Raw genomic sequence first — 20070 nt, forward strand, 5'->3', positions numbered from 1 at the left:
GACGCACACAGGCGTCAACGCGTCCGCCACACGAAGGCAGGCGGAAGCGTCCCCGCGCACAGTATAAAAGTGCGCGCAAACAACAACCACGTATATACAGCTACGATGAATGCCCCATTTGTCGCAGCACTGATCGTGGGACACCGCAGGAGGAGGAGAATAGCCAGGGCACGCATTTTCGCACCACAGACAAGCCTTTTTGGGATGCCTGATGACCAGGTCTAGGGCAGGTATAGTTTTCCAACCCATATCATCCTAGACCTGGTCAGGGAGTGGGAAGATGACCTTACATCCCCCACCTTTTGCTCCCAAGCATTGAGCCCCTTGGAGAAAGTGCTCAATGTCCTGCATTTCTTGGCCACTGGGTCATTTCAGCGGACTACTGCCATAGTGGGGGGGTCTCACAGGCCACGCAGTCACGCTGCCTACACCAGGTACTGGCAATCATGACAGCGCGCCCCTCAGTCTGCAGGCACATATACATACCCAGAACCCCCGCAGAAAGGCAGGCCGTTGTCCTGGATTTTTACAGGGTGGCACACTTCCCCAAAGTGCTTGGTGCCATAGATTGCACCCATGTGGCCCTACGTCCATCTAGGGCCACTGAGCACATCTACCGAAACCGCAAGCACTGGCATTCCATCAATGTACAGGTGGTATGCGATGCAAAGGGAATCATCACCTCTGTCTATGCAAACTACCCTGGCTCCACCCATGACAGTTTCATATACAGAATGTCCGCCCTGAGCCGGGCCCTGGAAGCTGGGCAGCATGGCGACACCTGGCTCCTAGGTGAGTACAAATGCCCTTGCACATGCATGCATGTCACACACACACACACACAAATACACAAACCCCAATAATCACAACCATTTACACCTCCCCAGGGGACAGTGCCTACCCTCTGAGCAACCACATGATGACGCCAATCCGGAACCCCACCACACCACCCCAGGTAAGATACAACACCACCCATATTGCAACCAGGGCCATAGTGGAGCGCACATTAAGAATGCTCAAGTCACATTTCCGCTCCCTTGACTGCTCTGGCGGGCAGCTACTCTATGCACCCCTAGTAGTGTGCAGGATCATTGTGGCAGCATGTGTCCTGCACAATGTTGCAACACGGCAGGGCGTACCGGTGGACATGGTGGTGCCCCCACATCCCCAACCACAGGCACAGGCGCTGCCCATGGGAGGGGACAGGGCACGTGGCGAGGAAGCCTGGACCCAGCTTGTGGCCACATTTTTCACCTAAACTCCCACCCCTGCGGAGTGCACACAGGCCTGGCACATACCAGGTGACAATCGATGATGACAAAGACAGTCAACTGCCACAACCGTATCACCCTGAGATAGTTGCCATGGAAGTGCCACATTGTCTGCATCCCTAGCTACTTAAACACAAGCTATCCTGTGTGACCAAAAGGCACACATATGACATGACATGATATGGCATTTGTAACGTGCCTATACACAAGTGTTTCAAGGTGCGACGAGGCAGGGAGGGGGGAACAAGGGAAGACAGACAACGATAATACTAGGCCAGGTGTCATTTAGATTGCACAAGTGCAGAGGTAGGGGGAAGGGAAAAGTGCAAGGGGAAGGGGAGGGGGGGGGGTGCAGTACAGGGTAAGTAGAATAAAAAACAAATAAATAGGCCAGCTGGTGGCAACTGCAAAGGTAAGTGCAGACAAGTGCTGGGAAGGGGGGGGGGCTGTAGGGATAGAGAGACTGTCCCGCAGTGCAGGGGTTGCCAGGGAGGCAGTGCAAGTGGAGAGTGGCTGGGCCAGGGACTGAGGTCGGTGAGAGTGGCCCAGTTGCAGATCCAGTGCAGTTTCAGTGAAGAATTTAGCAAGGGAGAGGGAGAGAGAAAGCAGAAGCAAAGAGGAAGGTCTTGAGGTGCTTCCGGAACCGGAGATGGTTCTCCTCAAGTTCCAGGGAGGCAGGAAGGCTGCTCCAGAGGGAGGCCCCTGCCGCGGGGAGAGATCTACCCCCAGCTCGTTGCTTCGAGAAGCGGCTGACCCGGACATGCAAGGTGTGAATCACACACACCTGCAAAACAGGCCATGACCATCACTGTTATGTCACTCAAACCCTCCCAAACCACAACATGACATGGCAAGCAATAGCCATACACCAACACAGTACAAATAAGGTACACATTGCCATGTCAAAAATGTACAGTGGCATCAGACAATGATACCTGACATGGAATCAGATGAAATGACTGACCAACAACCTCCCACCCAAAATAAGTCATTTCCAAATGCATTACAAAAGTTGTAGACGTAACATAACAATGAATGCCTGTCTACATGCACATGGTGCATTGCAAAATCAACACTGCAGCTTCTGTGTGCTGTGTCCAACTCCTGCAACACACTGCTCAGCGCACAGCACAGTGAACAGCTATTGTGTGTGATGCACACCCTGAGCATCACCTCTAAGCGACAAACCACATCAAAAAGCAAATTAGGCATGTACAGGATCCATAATTGGCCACAGAACATGTGCTGCAGGGACACAGTGGGCACCAGAAGGCAAACAGAGTGTACATGTGGATATCCAAGGGTGGTTGTACATGTAATGCATCATAGTGCAAGTGTGTGGGTCAGTAAGGACATGCACTCAACATATGCAGTTGCAATCAAGTGACCATCAGTGTCCTCTACACATCACATGTGCACATTCACCATGTGTACACCCCAGCATGTCAAACCACAACTACCCCCTCACACCTGAAAGGTAAACACAACACATGAACAGGCATTGATCAGCAGAACACAACATGTACATAGGATACCACAATTACAATGTCAGGGTTCCCATCACACTGCAGGGCAAGGCAACTATCAACAACAAAACACCCCCTCTCTCTCACAAATGACCATGACCCACTGAACAACTGCAACTGGGTCATGGAGCCTTCAACCCTCAATTTCACCTGGCCACAGGATCACCCTTCCCCTTCGTCACCATCTCCCACCTTGTGTGTAAAAAGGTGCCCGCACCCTCAGAGTCCACCCTCATTTGCAAAATCACAAAATCCAAGCCAGAAAAATGAACCAGAACACACTCCAGTAGATGACTTGACGTAGGTAGCAGTACCTCACAAAGGCCAAGTACTACCACAATGATGTAACAACCAAGGTAGCACAGTAAAACAATGTCACAACAGGATGTGAACCATGTGTGGTACATAACATAGAATGATGCACCACGAACGGATGTGTACTGTCACAGGTCCCGTGTACAGGCGCAGGAGTGGCATGAACCAACCACCCCCACCGTGGCCCGGGTGCCTGCAAGGTCAAACTCACACAGGCCTCTGAGACCCTGGTGGGGAAGGAGGGTCAGGGATATGCAGTCGGGACAAGTGTTGGCACACTGGATAACTGGAATGAGTGGCAGGAGAGTGGAGGAGGAATTACACATGAAAGTAGGGAATGCACGAAAATGTACTACCTGCATGAACACATACACAATCCAAACAAACTTGGACATCATCGTCATGGCCTTCTGTAGTCCAGGCTTAGGAGTGGCACGAACCAACCACCCCCTCTAGGGTTTTGGCGCCTGAAAGTTTGAGGCTTACACAGGCATCCAAAACCCTAGCGGAGAAAGAGTGTTAGGGAACGTTGGTTGGATAGGTACAGGAAGCAGGAACACCGGGTAGAGGGTACAGGGTTTAAAATTGGATAGGACTCCGGGTGATTAGGGGAAAAAAAAACATACCAAATTGAATTACACATTCATCCATGCATTAGTGCACCCCCCAGAAAGCCTATGCAGAGCAGTTTGAAAGAAAAACAACAAGACACTTAGCTCTGGTTTTGAGTACTGGCCTCCTGCCTGCGCACTCTCAGGTCCGGTTACAGGAGCACTTCAATGCTGCAAAGAGAGCCACAGTTAATAATCTGTGCGTGCCCATAACACAAAAACACACCACCAAATATGCCCCATAGCAACAAACTACTCTACAAACAGACAATCTGGTGTAGATGCTTCATACCCATATGTAACATTACCCCTGTGATGAGTCATACACAGTCAATGCAGTAAGTCAGCTGCCGGTGGGTGCGTGGCAAATGGAACACCAATGTGTCACAATTCACACAACATGCAATGTTCCCTGGGTAAGCAGACAGACCCATATAGCAAGGCATGACTTCAGAACAAGTCGTGTTCCACCATGACCAAAACAAAGTAGGCAGTGCATGTTTCAAAATGTACATGGAAATGAAATGCACTGCACCCGAGTATGTCCCTTGCTGTATGTCCCTGTGAGCTGCTCCTTTCCTTGTCTCGGAAGGCTACATGGTTGATACAAGTGCCTCAATGGACCTTGGTGTACCGGAGGGTATGTGCCACTGCCCCTGCAGGTGCCCCAGACAACCTTACAATCAACAGCCTTCAGTCCACCAACACATCTGAGCTGTATTGTGTGCTTCAACACCAATATTCGTCCAAGCTCACCCTCAGTGCTGTTACTAAGCCTGCATATGCAACTGGCCTGGTGGAAGCTTTGCTGTGTTGTGGCCCCCGGGTGCTGCTCACCTTGCCTGGAGTTCCTTGGAACACGTCAGCAGTTCTAGGATGTAGGTCTGCAATCCCTGTGCCTCTGCTTGTGCACACATGTGCATGTGGGCACCAACAAACGTGTCCAGAATTCAGACATCCAATGGGCCATGTCTGCTGGCAAAGGTGGTCTGGAGGCTCACCCCCCTGCAGAAAGGGCATGAAACACATGATTAATGCTTTAAAGTCATCTGTGTGTGTCTCTTCAGGCATCTCATTACTGGACCATGTCAGAGACTTACATCAGAAATCACACCATCAGTCCGTCTTTCACATCCAAAGTGTGGAACACACTATCTACGCCATGAATTGCAACAAGCATGTGTACAGTAAAGATAAGAAACATACTACACAATGCATAGCAATGAATGTACACATTAATCATGAAACACCCCATCTAGCAAAAGCTGAACAGTGGTCAATAACACCGCAATCATTCCTACTAGGGGTGTCAACACAAGTTACACAGCACCAGACATGCCACAGATATGACAGTCCAAAGCCCTTTTGTAATAGGCTGTCACACCGAACCATCTTTGCGAGCCCATGGATAAGGGAGGCAGGAGTGGCATATGTGAGTCAAGGACCCCAAGCAGCAAACACATACACAAATCAAGCCTGAAAGGCCCAGCTGGAACAGACAGTGGATGCCTTCAAAAGCCACAAAGCACCGCACCGTCACATGAAAGCACAATAGACAAGCATTTTTAAACTATATTAACTAATTACACTAACTATGAAAAACCTACATTACCGAATTAAACTAACTATCAAACAGAAACTTAACTAACTAAACTAAAAGAAAAATCAAAAATGGCCACATACGACCCGGGGGGGGCACCCAGGAGGGGAGAGGTACAGGGTGCTGCTCAACACCCTCATGCGATGATGCTGAGCCAAAAAAAAAAACCTCCATGGGCTCAACGCCTGCACAGCCCGACCTATGTGGGAGATAGATGGTCGTCCGAGTCTGGCTCATCCTGGAAAGGAGGACGTGGCACAGTAGCCTGGTCACGCCTAGCCGCAGCTTGCCCCTCGTCAGCAGCAAGTCTGCCGGACGGGTGAGCCTGGTTCTGTGTGGCAATGTGACGTAGGTCTGCATGCAGAACCTCACGTGATACACATGCTTCCTCTTGCAAGGTAGCACGTGTAACACGGAGTTCCTCCTGCAAGGCCTGGCTGGACAACCGCTGCACCTCCCGGCAAGCCTGTAGCTCAGCCGAGATGGTACGCTCAAGCTGTGCAAACCTCTCCTCTGCCCGCTGCTTCTAGGACATCATAAGGACACTCAGAGTGGATTTGAGGGAAGCATACTCCTCCCTCAGGGCATCCATGTGCGCCTTTGCGTGAGCAGCAATTGCTTGACGCAGAGACGACATTTCAGCCTGGCGTGCCCTGTCTGAGGCCACCATGCCCAGCCTGAGCGAGCGGGCAATGGACCGTGCCGCCAGCTGCTGGAAAAGCACCTGCCTAGCAGGGGGGAGCACAGATCGGGCCACACGCTCCATGCTCTCAGCGATGTTCTCCATTGCTGCCCCCTGCCGTTCTGAATTGGCAGTCATGTCTTGCTCCCACTCAGTATACTGCGGTTGCACGTGGCGACTGCGTTGCTGGGCTTGACCCCTGCTGGACCCAAGGACCGGGTGACCTCGCTGTGCTGGCACCGCCCGCGGCTGCACGACTACATGCCCCCGTCGACGTGATGTCCCAGGCACATCAGTGACTGGTGTGGAGGGTGACCCTGCGTCCCGATCCACCACGGGCGGAGGAACCAAGACTGTCTGATCCCTCAGTGCAGGTGTCGCGGACAGAGGAGTGTCCACATCAGAATCACTCACCCCTGACACATGGACTTGATGCTCATCCAACTCGACATGGACGTCAGAGTCGTCATCAAGGCTGGACTCATAGGCAGCCAGAGACAAGATGGACTGTAGCACTTGGGGCTTTTCGTGGCCTACCACCCCACGACCCCCACTTGTGCCAGGTTGATGTAGTGGTAAGAACCCTGTGTCTGGCATGACAACACCATCCTCGGCCTCCATTGCGTCATCACCTGAAAAATAGAGAGGAAAGAGGTCACTACACATGTCAGAAGCACACAACACACACACACACTGACAACAAACACATCAGGCAGACATGTGACACACAACATATAACCTGGCATGCATGCTGGGTCAACTTTGAATTGCTTCTGTGATCAGACCTGTTGAAAGGTGGCAGTTTCCATGGAAGTGGGTCTATGCAGTGCAGAAAATGTGTACGCCTATCACTACCTACATGTACAAGGACTCCATGGTGTGTGTCAGGAAATGTGAAGGCAGTGCAAGGTCAAATTCAGGCATCACGTGCACTGTGCATTCAATGTGTAGCATATCTACAAGCCAAGCACCCCTCCACCCATGTACCAAAGCAGGGATGCCTAGCATGGTATCAAAAGGCTGACCATACATCTGTGTATTGACAGGCAGTGTTGACTGGCATCAACAGCTTAATGCGATTTAAGTGACAACACTGAAAATGATGATGGGACAGTAAGCAGGACACATGATGAAAACTCTGGAGGCCGCCCACATGTGAAGAAGACACTACAACAGTTGGACAGAGTCACTGGCCATTAAACAGGCTGAGGCCTGTGAGCCACCGAGATTGTCAGACCCTAAACATGTGTGCAACGCAGTACTGAGCCACAGTTGACATGGGAAGGCTGATGAGATGCCATGCAATGTATGTCACCCAGGACTTGTATTACAGTGATCATCCAGTCAAGGACACATAGGGGCATGTGTGCAATGCACATGGAGCATGAATGGGCACTCATGTCCCTGTGGACATCTGACCTATGCACAGTACAAGTGAGATACCCTGCATCAAGTACTAAGGCTGTACCACACGGCATATGTCTGGCAGATTGTACGCTGGAAGTTAGCATCTACACAGGACGCATGAACAGGAAAGTACACATTGGCAAGATTGAAGCAGACCAGTGCAAAGGTGGAACTGGGGTGCAGATTGGCGGAGAAGGGACAAGGGAGCATGCCTACATGGAGTCCCCGCATGCAGGCAGAGGAGACATGCACTTCAGTCATGCAATCACATTGTGCCTGGGCTGAGAGGAAGGTCACCCCACGCCACATGCAGAAGGGCCAGTGAGCTGGAACATGGACCGGAGGGGCATACTTGTAACCAGCTTGTCAGTAGGGTGCAATAGTGGTGATGCGGACAGTCCCCGTCTGCTCCACATGTCCACCATCCAGCAGAGCAGACATGCATCACGGAAGCATTGCATTACTTACACATCAGAACCATGTACACGTCACATGTAGTGGCCATCATGCACAACACATCCCACAAGTGAAACACACACGTCCTCAACAAACACGCATCAACACTCACTGGACTGGGCATCAAAGTCCAGCATCTCTCCCACTCCTTCGACCAATTCAGGTGGTATGAACTCCGCAACAAGTGCCTCATGCGGAGTGAGCTCTTCCTCCTCTGGTGCAGGCCCACCGCCAGTCACCAGAGTCAAGTTGTAATTAGAGGCACGCTTAGCCTTAGCGCTGCGTTTGAGGTCATTCCAATGCTTTTTGCACTCTTGCGCCGTGCGCACCTCATGGCCGAATGAACTGACATGTTCCGCAACATGCTTCCAGTGGGTGTCACGGTGGGCAGCCGTAGTCTGACTATTGGCACCCACTAGCATGTCACGGCTGTGGCCCCGCACGTAGTCCACGAGGAAGTCCAGTTCCTGCTTGCAGAAAGGCTTCTTCCTCGACGTGCAGGACGTCGTGGCTGTGTGTGGGGTCCCAGCCTGTGCTGCAGGTGCAACCTTCCTCCTCTTGGACTGTGGCGCAGACCCTGGCTTGCTAATGCCACCCTGACCAGTATGGCCAGTGGGTTCGGTGGATTGAGCCAAGGGAGTGGCAGGTGGAGGGACGACCAAAGGCCTGACTTGTCTCAGTGGCATCTGGGTGCCCTCTAATGGACCCTGCGCAGCAACATCCGCTGTGGCAGGGTCATTGACCGCAACGGTCTTGGTTGGCAGACTCACAACCGGGGTGTTGTTGGGTGCATCTGCCCCTGCACTTGCCAACACCCGGCTGTTCGGGGCAGCAGATGACATAACTGCCCCAGGGACACGTGTCTTGGTCTGAGCAGCCCTGCCTGCCCCTATGGTTTCCCTGCTGGCCTGTTGGAAATCTACCAAGGGCTCCTCAAGTGCCAACGCAGCCTGCTCTGGCAGACCCTGAGCCTGGGTGGCGGTGTCCACAGCTGCACCTGCAGCTACCACTACCCTTGGGCCCGTGGCAGTCGATGGAACGGACTGCCGGGTCACATGGCGCCAGTGCCAGATGCAGAAGCTGCATCCCCCGGAACCACAGGGGCTGGTGGCATGCCTGCACCGACACATGGCACAACATTGTGCTCAAGTGGCGCACCCCTGCCTCTTCCCTCTCTGTGGCCGGACTGGACACCCTGGAGTCCCCCTACTCACCACGGCCACCTCCCTGACCACGCCCGCCATGAGGAGTACGCCCAGCTGAGGCGCCCCTCACCTTTGGTGTCCTTCTAACCATGGCACAGATGTAGTAGTGCCGGCACAGATGGAGTAGTGCCAATGGGAGGTGTACACCACAATTGACCTGGGCAATTGGGGTGAAGGGGGTGGGAAGCAAGATGTTAACAACCCCCCTGCACCTGCAAGGCTGTTTGTGACCCCGGTGATGTAGTGACGGGTCACGCAATGCTCAGGCACCCCAAAACTGCAGTAAAACCGTGCACGCAACCCTGCAGCCTACGTGCGTGGAATCAACCTCCAGCAGTACGCGATGGCACCCGGTAACATGAATAACGCGTACGCGTGGGACACGCAGGCTACTATGACCTCAGAAATGGGTAAATACACAGGGGCACCCGCAGTGGGAAAAATAGCGTGTGTGACTCACCGTCTGACTAGCACGATGCAGAAAAACACGCAGAGCCAATACCCCCGCCAAAAGAAGAGATACGTCCTTCATAGCTGTGAAGTTGTGATGGCGCGCGAAACAACAGGAAGCAGCAACACACGTTGGTCTCCACGAAAGGCACGTACAGCGAACTGCTGCCCCCGCTCACCTTTAACCCATGCTGAGGGAAACGCCCGCGCGCGTCACGTCACGTCACTTACACGCATGGGCCCTTTCCTCGGATTACATGCATTCCCATGCGGACGTGCAGTTTTTTACGCGCGCTGAAACGCCCATGCACGCCCATGCGCATCACGTCACAGAGGCGCTTGAAGAGCCTTCTGTCCAATGAAATCGCGTATGCGTGCAGACGTGCTTACGCGCTAAGGGCCTTTCCTCAAATTACACGCTGACGTGCAGAATTTTCATGTGCCAAATCACTCGTATCAAGCTGGCCACGCGTAAGCACACGGAAGACCACGCTCCTGCCCAAAAGGCCGAATTACTGCCCCCCAGAGCCCCGAGCAGCCTCCCACGAGCCATCTGCTGCTGCCTGCCTGCCTGCTGCCACCGTACCCTGTCATTTGGTGCCTGCACATCAGCCATCTGCAGGGGTCCAGTTGCTGTGTCCACCCCTGCTGGAACAGAAGACGCCCGACTGGGATACCATCGCTCCACAGCCCAGCCCCAGGACCCAGTTGCCCACCCACGCCTGCCTCGGGGGTCGCCATGTTGGGGCAAACACCATCCGAGACCACTGGCGACCCCCAGCCAGAGGGGCAGAGGGCCACCAGCTTCAGTCAGAAGGAAGTTGGTGTCCTGGTGGAGCATGTCCTGGGGCATTATGATGCCCTCTTCGGATCATCACGCGCCGACAAGGAAGGACGGGACAGGATCTGGACGGACATCGTGACTGCCATCAACGCGGAGGGGGTGGCAGTCCGACTATTCCATCATGTCAAGAAGCGCTGGGAGGACTTCAGGTCCAGGACCCTCAACAAGGCCCGGCGCCTCTTGAAGGCAGCGGATGCTAAGGGGCGCCGGGGCCACTTGTCGGAAGATCAGATGAGGGTCCTGGAACGCATGCCCCAGCGCTCCACGTCCAGGTCCTTGAGAGGCAGACCCAATCTACAGTCGAGCTGTAAGTGGCCAAGCATTGCTGTGTGAGACAGGGCATGTTGCAGTGTGCTGGTTGTCTGATACTTGCCTGCATGTGTGACATAGGCCATGTACGTGTGTGTGTGCAGGGACATCATGGTCATGCATGTGAGACCAGTAATGTGTGAAACACACGGTTGGTGTATGTGTTTAAATGCTACATGGGGAGCCCTATGCAGAATGGACACATGAGAGCATTCCAGTCTCTGTTCCTGAACATGGGTGGGGGTGAGGGATGGGTGATGATGCCATGTACATGTATGGTGTCCATGTCTGTGTGTCTGACCTGCGTGTCTGTGACTTGTGAATGCCATGGATGCATGACACATGTCTGTGTCAATGTTCAGATTCACTGATGCAGCCTAGTTATCCTTGCATCCACTGTGTCTGGGGTGTACGAGTCCAGATGGATGAAAGTATGGTGAAGTGTGTGAATGTGATAGGCATGACCCATGATGCACGTGAGTTCAAAAACAACATTGTATGTTTCAAGAGTCCCTTGGACATGTTTGCTTATGTCCATAGCATGCGCCATGCCTGTTACTGCATGTGTTTTGCCTGCACTGACCCATGTGCTGTGGAGGGACATGATGGAAGTGATCTTTGACAGTGCCACTCATCTGCTATTGCTTCCTGTCTAGGGGACCATTGTACAGTACCCTGATGCGTGTGTTCTATGTCTCCCTCTACAAAGCACAAAGTGAAGAAGAGGGCGGAGACGGTGCTGTGGAGCAAAGTGGCGGGGATGCCCCCACGGCTGCAGCGGAAGGGGTGGGTGAGCCCCCACAGGGGCTTGCTATGGCGGAAGACGGTGTGGAGCCATCCAGGTTGGTGGTTTCCACAGAGGAGGAGGAGGCCGCGACTGAGCCGCACATGGGGCCTGGTGGGGGCATCCCTGCTGGTGCAAGTGGTGCAGTCCAGGGGCAGGGGCAGGAGGCAGCACAGGTTGCCGTGGAGGTGCCTGTGCATGTCACTGTCCCTGACACTGTGACTGCACCACCATGCACCAGCAGGGATGCCCCATCCCAGGCCCGTCCGCAGGTAGGGGGGATGTCCATGTCACCTGACTCCCCTCCACCTGCGGACGAGGGGACCCCTAGCCGTATGGAGAAGGTCCTGATTGGTGTCGCGTTGCGCACGGGTGTCATTCGTGATGAGGTGCGTGCTTCCCGGGGGGAGCACGCACGTCATCACGAAGAGCACCGTGCAACGTGGCCCAGTTGGGAGCGGTCATGGTCGGGTGTCTCGTACATGTGTCGGGCACTCTGGCGACCCTCTCCTCCTCTGTGGAGGCTATGCGCCAGTCGTTCTCCATGCCGTCTTCCGGCCCAGATGCCACCAGGGCCCCCTGTGGACCTGCCCCGACCAATGCAGCCAACTCGGTGGGAATCCCATCCCTGCCACAGTCGGGAGTCGGAGGTCCAGCAGGGGTGACGGCATCATCGGACAGGGCACGTGCACGACGGCGTCGGTGGATTCCATCAGCCAGGATGCCGTCGTGCTGGCACAGGCAGTTGCATCGGAGGCATCATGGCTCGGGGCCATCAACATCAGGGGTGCAGGCATTGGCCAGGAGAACCCTGGAATGGGAGTGGCTTCCGTGTGGGAGCAGTTGGGCCAGCAGATAGGTGCGGAGCGGCAGCGGGCAGAGGAGGAACGGCTGATGGTCAGGGCGGAGAACTCCATGCGGAGGGCGCTGAGGCGGGCTGAGTGCCTCGAGGGTCTTCGCAGGGAGTTGGTGCTGGACACTGCATTATCCCTGCGAGACCTCGGGGCCATTGAACAGGAGTTCAATGATGCCCTGGCCCATGACAACATCCAGTGAGCCGTTGGACTAGCCCGCTGCCCTTGTAAATAGTTATGTAGTAGTGTCAGGTTTCCTTTGCTTTTTTCTTGATTTTGGACCTTTTGGACAATGGACCACATTTTTGTATATAGTTTTTTTATTAGGTAGTATTTTTAGATAGGTTTCATTTCTTCAGTTGGGATCATGGACCCTGGATTGTTTATCTGTATATAGTTGACTGTTGGATTATGGTTTTTATTTGGATTTACCCAAGGAGCAATGGTTTTCGGTTTTGTTTTTCCCTTGGATGTACTTTTTTGAACTGTGACTTTGGACACCATTGCTTTGGATTATGATTTGTGGTTTTTCATTATTTTAAGGACATGCTGCTTTTTGTTTTTAATTCCCATTGTCCTTTGTTTATTTTTAATCCCATTTATGTTGCTTTTAATACATTTTTTGCGACAAACTTCAATGTGTAGTATCATCTCATTGGTTTCATGCATTTCATGATATGGGTTTTGACATTCACTGACACCCATTGGGTGTATGTGAGGGACATGTGTTCATTTACATACTTGACATTGGGGTTGTATCATGTAATTGGCATTTCTGAGTGGGTGGATGGATGCAATACTTGGGTGGGTGTTTGGCATGTGGAGGCTGCCCATAAGGGCCAGGGATCTAGATTGTGATGACGTGTTGGCTGGGGGACATGTGTCAGGGCCTGCTGGCAGGTGCCCCACAATGCTGGGGGGTGGGGGCGCAGGGGGACATGAGTGGGACATGAGTGGGGGCCTGCTGGCAGGTGCCCCGCAATGCTGGGGGTGGGGGCGCAGGGGGACATGAGTGGGACATGAGTGGGGGCCTGCTGGCAGGTGCCTCGCAATGCTGAGGGGTGGGGGTGCAGGGGGACATGAGTGGGACATGAGTGGGGGCCTGCTAGCAGATGCCTCGCAATGCTGCGGGGTGGGGGTGCAGGGGGACATGAGTGGGACATGAGTGGGACATGAGTGGGGGCCTGCTGGCAGGTGCCTCGCAATGCTGGCGGGTGGGGGTGCAGGGGGACATGAGTGGGGGCCTGCTGGCAGGTGCCTCGCAATGCTGGGGGGTGGGGGTGCAGGGGGACATGAGTGGGACATGAGTGGGGGCCTGCTGGCAGGTGCCTCGCAATGCTGGGGGGTGGGGGTGCAGGGTGACATGAGTGGGACATGAGTGGGGGCCTGCTAGCAGGTGCATCGTAATGCTGGGGGGTGGGGGTGCAGGGGGACATGAGTGGGACATGAGTGGGGGCCTGCTGGCAGGTGCCTCGCAATGCTGGGGGGTGGAGGTGCAAGGGGACATGAGTTGGTGCTCAGTAGTGCAAGGAGACATGTGCCTTTGCTAGGGGGCATGGCCATGTTGGGTGGGCTGCCTGCAGGGGCCATGGAGGGTGTACAGGGAACAGCTGGGAGGACCCACACTGCCAAATCACGTGTGGGACTCCCCGGCACCCCAGTAATACACGTACCCAGCTGAAATCACTTGTGAAACTTCCCGCGCACCCCAGTAATACACGTACCCCGCTCGCACAGGGCCAATCGCGTGTGAAACTTCCCGCGCACCCCAGTAATACACGTACCCAGCTGAAATTGCGTGTGAAACTTCCCGCGCACCCCAGTAATACACGTACCCTGCTGAAGTCGCGTGTGGAACTTCCCGCGCACCCCTGTAATACACGTACCCAGCAGAAATTGCGTGTGAAACTTCGCGCGCACCCCAGTAATACACGTATCCAGCTGAAATCGCGTGTGAAACTTCCCACGCACCCCAGTAATACGCGTACCCCGCTCGCACAGGGCCAATCGCGTGTGAAACTTCCTGCGCACCCCAGTAATACACGTACCAAGCTGAAATCGCGTGTGAAACTTCCCGCGCACCTCAGTAATACACGTACCCCGCGCACACAGGGCCAATCCCGTGTGAAACTTCCCGTGCACCCCATTAATACACGTACCCCATTCGCATAGGGCCAATCGTGTGTGGAACTTCCCGCGCACCCCAGTAATACACGTACCCAGCTGAAATCGTGTGTGAAACTTCCCATGCACCCCAGTAATACACGTACCCTGCTGAAATTGCGTGTGAAACTTCCCGCGCACCCCAGTAATACATGTACCCTGCTCGCACAGGGCCAATCGCGTGTGAAACTTCCCGCGCACCCCAGTAATACACGTACCCCGCTCGCACAGGGCCAATCGCATGTGAAACTTCCCGCGCACCCCAGTAATACACGTACCCTGCTGAAATTGCGTGTGGAACTTCCCGCGCACCCCAGTAATACACATACCCAGCTGAAATCGTGTGTGAAACTTCCCGCGCACCCCAGTAATACACATACCCTGCTGAAATCGCATGTGAAACTTCCCGGGCACCCCAGTAATACACGTACCCCACTCGCACAGGGGCAATCGCGTGTGAAACTTCCCGCGATCCCCAGTGATACGCGTTCCCCGCTTGCCGTGCTGGTACAGGGTTAGGGCAGCCCTTTGCGCTGGATTGGGGATTTTGATGGCTTTTCCCTGCGCAAGGGGCGTTCTTGGGCGCATAACTGGCGCTGCTGCAGGGTCGCTGCACCACTGTGCGCCACGGCTGGTTTTGGTGGCTGGAATCCATGAATACGCTGTGCGCGGAAATGTATTTTAGCACACGCGGCTGGCGCAGGGATTCGCACGCGCACACTGTGTCCCAGCCGTGTGCGCCACTTGTGCGCTGAATTCTATGAATTACCCCCTAAATGTCCAAGGAAACACTCAGAAGAGGCTCGAAGTTGGAAGAACAGAGGCCAAATGCAGATTTGGAGAACAGTGCTTTCACCAGGTGGATGGGAGAAAGGAGTAGTAATCTGTAGAGCATGGATGGTCACTGGTCGTTACCAAGGTACAATCGACATCGTACAGAACGGAAGCAAGCCCTTAGGGCCAAAGCTTGCAAAACGTTTGACATGGGTCAAAGACAGAAGAGGACCCTTGCAGATAGTGCCACTGGAAAGCCCAAAATTCTGCTTCAGGAATAATGGCACAAGGAAAATGGGAGAGAATCAGAACTGTGGGCACGTTTTTGATACTTCAGGAATGGTTAATGGAACTGCGGTAATTATGGATCATTATTGGGCATGTGTATCCAAAGCATACATCAGAATGCCAAGAGAATGGGGAGGTATATGCACAATAGTGAATGTCCACATTCCAGTATTAGTGATCCCGAAAAGTGACCTGAATATTGACAGTTTCCCAAAAGCAGATGCTCAACTGAGGAAGAAGAGATCTGTGGAACTGCTAACTCGAATGAGGAGAGAGCATTACGTCTCTGCTAAATCTGAAGAAGCCTTTCATGCAATCCCATATGAACACAGACTGTTTAGCCTCACCTCATCAGTGTTCACAATGATTTTTGTGCCGAGAATCCAAGTTGGAGCAAATACTAAATGGTTACAGATAACCAGATGGGAGTTACTGCAGACCATCAACACGACCATAAAAGGATTCAATGCAATCAAGGAAGAGCTAAGAGCCATCCGACTGATGACTCTCCAGAACAGATATGTCCTTGACATGATCACAGCTATGGATGGAGGAATTTGTGCAAAAATCGGACAATCGTGTTGCACATTCATACTTTCTCACGATGAGGTAAATGGAACTTTAACAGAAGCTATAAATATGATAACAAATCTGCAGAACCAGATGATTGATGAAGCTGACGAAGTTGATGATGACAGCTGGTTTGGATCACTGTTTTCATGGGTCCCATAGTGGATGGCAGACGCATTCAAGTTCTTGGAAGCCCTGCTAGTGATGACATTACTAGGATTTTGTGTTATCAAGTTAATAATCTCTCAGTGCCAGAAGATTGCGAAAAAAGCCATAGGGATGAAGATCACGATTGATTTCAAGCCAGGATGGAAGCCCAAAGACCTAACTGATGAAGAAATAAGAGACTTTGTGAAGACCAGCATTCACGCGCCAGAAGGAACAAAGTTCCTCTATCCCAGGAAGCACAGAAATTATGAGGGAAGATGTGTTTACTGCAGCCCAAATGTACAATGTCAATAGATGACATGGAATAAAGACGAACATGTAAGGACAGCAGGAAGCCTGAAAGAAGTAGTAAAAATCTGGACTCCAAAGAGACACTTCAAGCCAGCATGTACAGATCCGGAGGACGAAGAAGGAATGAACCCAGACAATGGAGTGAAGATGAATACAGAAGAACAAAGTAAGATTAATGCAAAGATGAAGGTGAAAGTGTTTGATGAATCACCCAGAGGGAGGAGTGTAGAGGGGGTCCCAAATAAAACCTGTACCCCAGTCACCGATTTTGGAGTACCAGGAACGTTCACACCAAAATATGTGACGTATGATGAGCAAATAAACCAGCAGAGAGCTGGTCCTGATCAGAAGAGCAACGCCTATTGAAGTACCGAAACCCAGAAAACCATGGACAGTAAGGTATCCATTAAGAAAACCCTACCAGCAAATGAAACAAAATGAAGATTGCCTAAATACTGTCCCGGAAGAAACCAAAAGGGTCTTAATGGAAGATGAATGGTGACATCAAGAGGATCCAGACAGACTCACAGATAGAAGAAATGACAACCCGAGAATGACACAAAGAGACGAAACGCCATGAGTAAGGATATCGTGAACTTAAAACATAAGAATGATGTCCAAACGTAAGAAAATTAAGCTGTAAGCAATACGAAGACAGTCAACCAGTTTACACCTGTAAATATGCTTGGAACCACAAGAAAGCTAAGGAAACAGTGCGGCATGCTATGCTAAGTAGAAGAGTAGTGCGGCAAGTGCCATTATACATAAACCTACCTCAAACAAAGTACTTTATTATAAGTATATTTCCACTTACACACAAAGCAGAATCAACCCAGGTTACTAAAGGCCAAATGAGCAGAGATTCATATTTAGCAAAACGAAAAGAGACGGCTAAATCGAAACTCGGCAGAAAAAACTCGTGCCAGGGAAGCCAAGGTCATACCAATAGACGAGGCGAACAGTAGCTACATTTAATTGAAACTAAGAACAGAATATCCTGCCTCTGAAAGGTCGAGATAAGAAGACGTAGGCAGGTGACGGGCTAAATAAGAATCATATACACAAATTGAGAGAAACAAGACAAATTCACGGTGTGGAAAGCACGTGACCAGCCGAGCAAGAAGAAGCGAGGGTTCACACCTATGCTTGGCACCCGACAAGGCAGCGATATCAGAACTTTTCCAGACAGAAGATGCAGTTTCGAGGCCAACCACAGTGAACTAATTGACACATGGTGAACTAATTGACACATGGCTAATAAAGTGATGATTGATTGTAACCATAATCGGAGGAAGGCCGGGTAACTAAGGGGCACCCCGCACCTGGCCGACAATTCTGCATGCTGCTAAGCGAAGTGGAAAAGTATGCATGGGGTTGGTGCCAACCCAATCATAATGGACCAAATAATCTAGGGTCCTATAGTTAGTAGAACCAATGAGACGTCGTACTTTTAGTGATGTCTACAGTAGTCATTTTTGAAGTAAGGGCTTAGACGATCACCTGACAGTGTTTACCCAATGCCCTCATTCCGTTACCATATACAGATATAGTACCTATAGTAAAGTTACCTTTTCCTAACCAATAGAATTGCATGTTAACTTTTGGATGTTACACGTCAATTATGATGAGTTTTGAGTATAAATGTTACAACTTGTATGAAGTTCGTTGGAGTTGAAGCGAGAAGGACGATCGCATCACTGCTGATATCCATGGCTCCTCGTTTTTTGTACTTGTCATTAAACGGACTCCCTTTGCCAAACCATTGAGTTGTCCTTATAGATTGGTGTTGGAGTAATAAATCTGCACCCCCATCCATCTCAAGGGTGTAGCTATCTCGTTACTACTTCTGAGCAAACCTCGGCTCTATGGGCCAGCCGGGGGTCTCGGAGTACAGATGTAGTGCATATGCCAGAACAAACGCCATCTTGGATATCAGCAGCCATATTTGAACGAAAAGTCTGAACGCAGTGCAGCAGCCAGCCTTCCAGGTGTAGGCCGCAAACATGAGGAAAATAGCAGGTAGTGTCCGGAGCACTGATGAGAAAGGCCAGAACCACAGAGATCCATAAACCCTTCATTGTTCTAAAAGAGTTGCCAACCTTTGTGCCCTGGGAAGAATGTGCCCTGCAAGGTCACAGGAGGAGGGCCGTGCGTCCTGGTAAAATACAATCCCACAAGGAGGAGGGCACAGGCCTACGACCCCCGACCAGACCCAATTCTAAGTTAAAGTACCCAAATGCCCTATCCTTAAGAGCCCTGAATTCCAAGGTACCAGCAAGCTCCAGAACACTGATCATAAAACTGGTATATCCACGATCGATCAAGAAAGATCAGAAAGCAGGGCTTTCTTGCCTTCACTTCTGGGTCATGTGATTTGTGCTGCGAGGTGCAGGGTGAAAGACCTTGGAGAGGTGCTGGCCTGCCTAGGAGCGAATGAAGTGTGTGAGTTAGTAGGGCCCCTGTCTGCCCTTACCATGTGTATGGCTAGATAGATACAGATGTGTTGCTTAGTTTGTCAATTACCCAGTTTGTGACTGATGATGAATGCAGCATCAGGGAAGGCCGTGAGGAAAGGCCTCCCATGCTCTTATCAGCTCTTTGCTGCTCGTCTGCCGTCTGCCAGATATCTATGCCGCACTCCGGAGGTAAGAGCCAGAACCACAATTCACCTCGCTCATACCCATGCCTGCATAGTAGATTCATCAGATTACGCACCCGCACGCTGCAGGCCACTCTCTACTCCCATCCCCTACCCACGAACACCCGCAATGCCCGGCTAAGCTCACGCACCTCACCGCCCTCGCCATATTTGATCACTGCAAGACTCATCTGCCCAAAGCCTACAGCATCGATGAATACAGACAATAAAGCAGATAATAAAGTACTGTACCACATCCACAGGTGTGCCACAACCGTACAAAACTTGTCACCACTTGTGTCCACTTCTACTGAAAGTGAACCCCCCAGTGTAAAATCTGTGGTTAGCAATTCTTCTACCACCATTTTGAATGCTACTGTGCCAAATGTGTTACCACCTGTGTCCACCACCTCTGAAAATAGGCCCCCAAGTGTAAAATCTGTGGTTAGCAATTATTCTACCACCATTTTGAATGCTACTGTGCCAAATGTTTTACAACCTGTGTCCACCACTTCTGAAACTAGGCCCCCCAGTGTAAAATCTGTGGTTAGCAATTCTTCTACCACCATTTTGAATGCTACTGTGCCAAATGTGTTACCACCTGTGTCCACCACCTCTGAAAATAGCCCCCCAAGTGTAAAATCTGTGGTTAGCAATTCTTCTACCACCATTTTGAATGCTACTGTGCCAAATGTTTTACCACCTGTGTCCACCACTTCTGAAACTAGGCCCCCCAGTGTAAAATCTGTGGTTAGCAATTCTTCTACCACCATTTTGAATGCTACTGTGCCAAATGTGTTACCACCTGTGTCCACCACTTCTGAAAATAGTCCCCCCAGTGTAAAATCTGTGGTTTGCAATTCT

The sequence above is a fragment of the Ambystoma mexicanum genome, chromosome 10, assembly GCF_040938575.1.
Source record: "Ambystoma mexicanum isolate Mex_15411 chromosome 10, UKY_AmexF1_1, whole genome shotgun sequence".
Taxonomy (NCBI): domain Eukaryota; kingdom Metazoa; phylum Chordata; class Amphibia; order Caudata; family Ambystomatidae; genus Ambystoma; species Ambystoma mexicanum.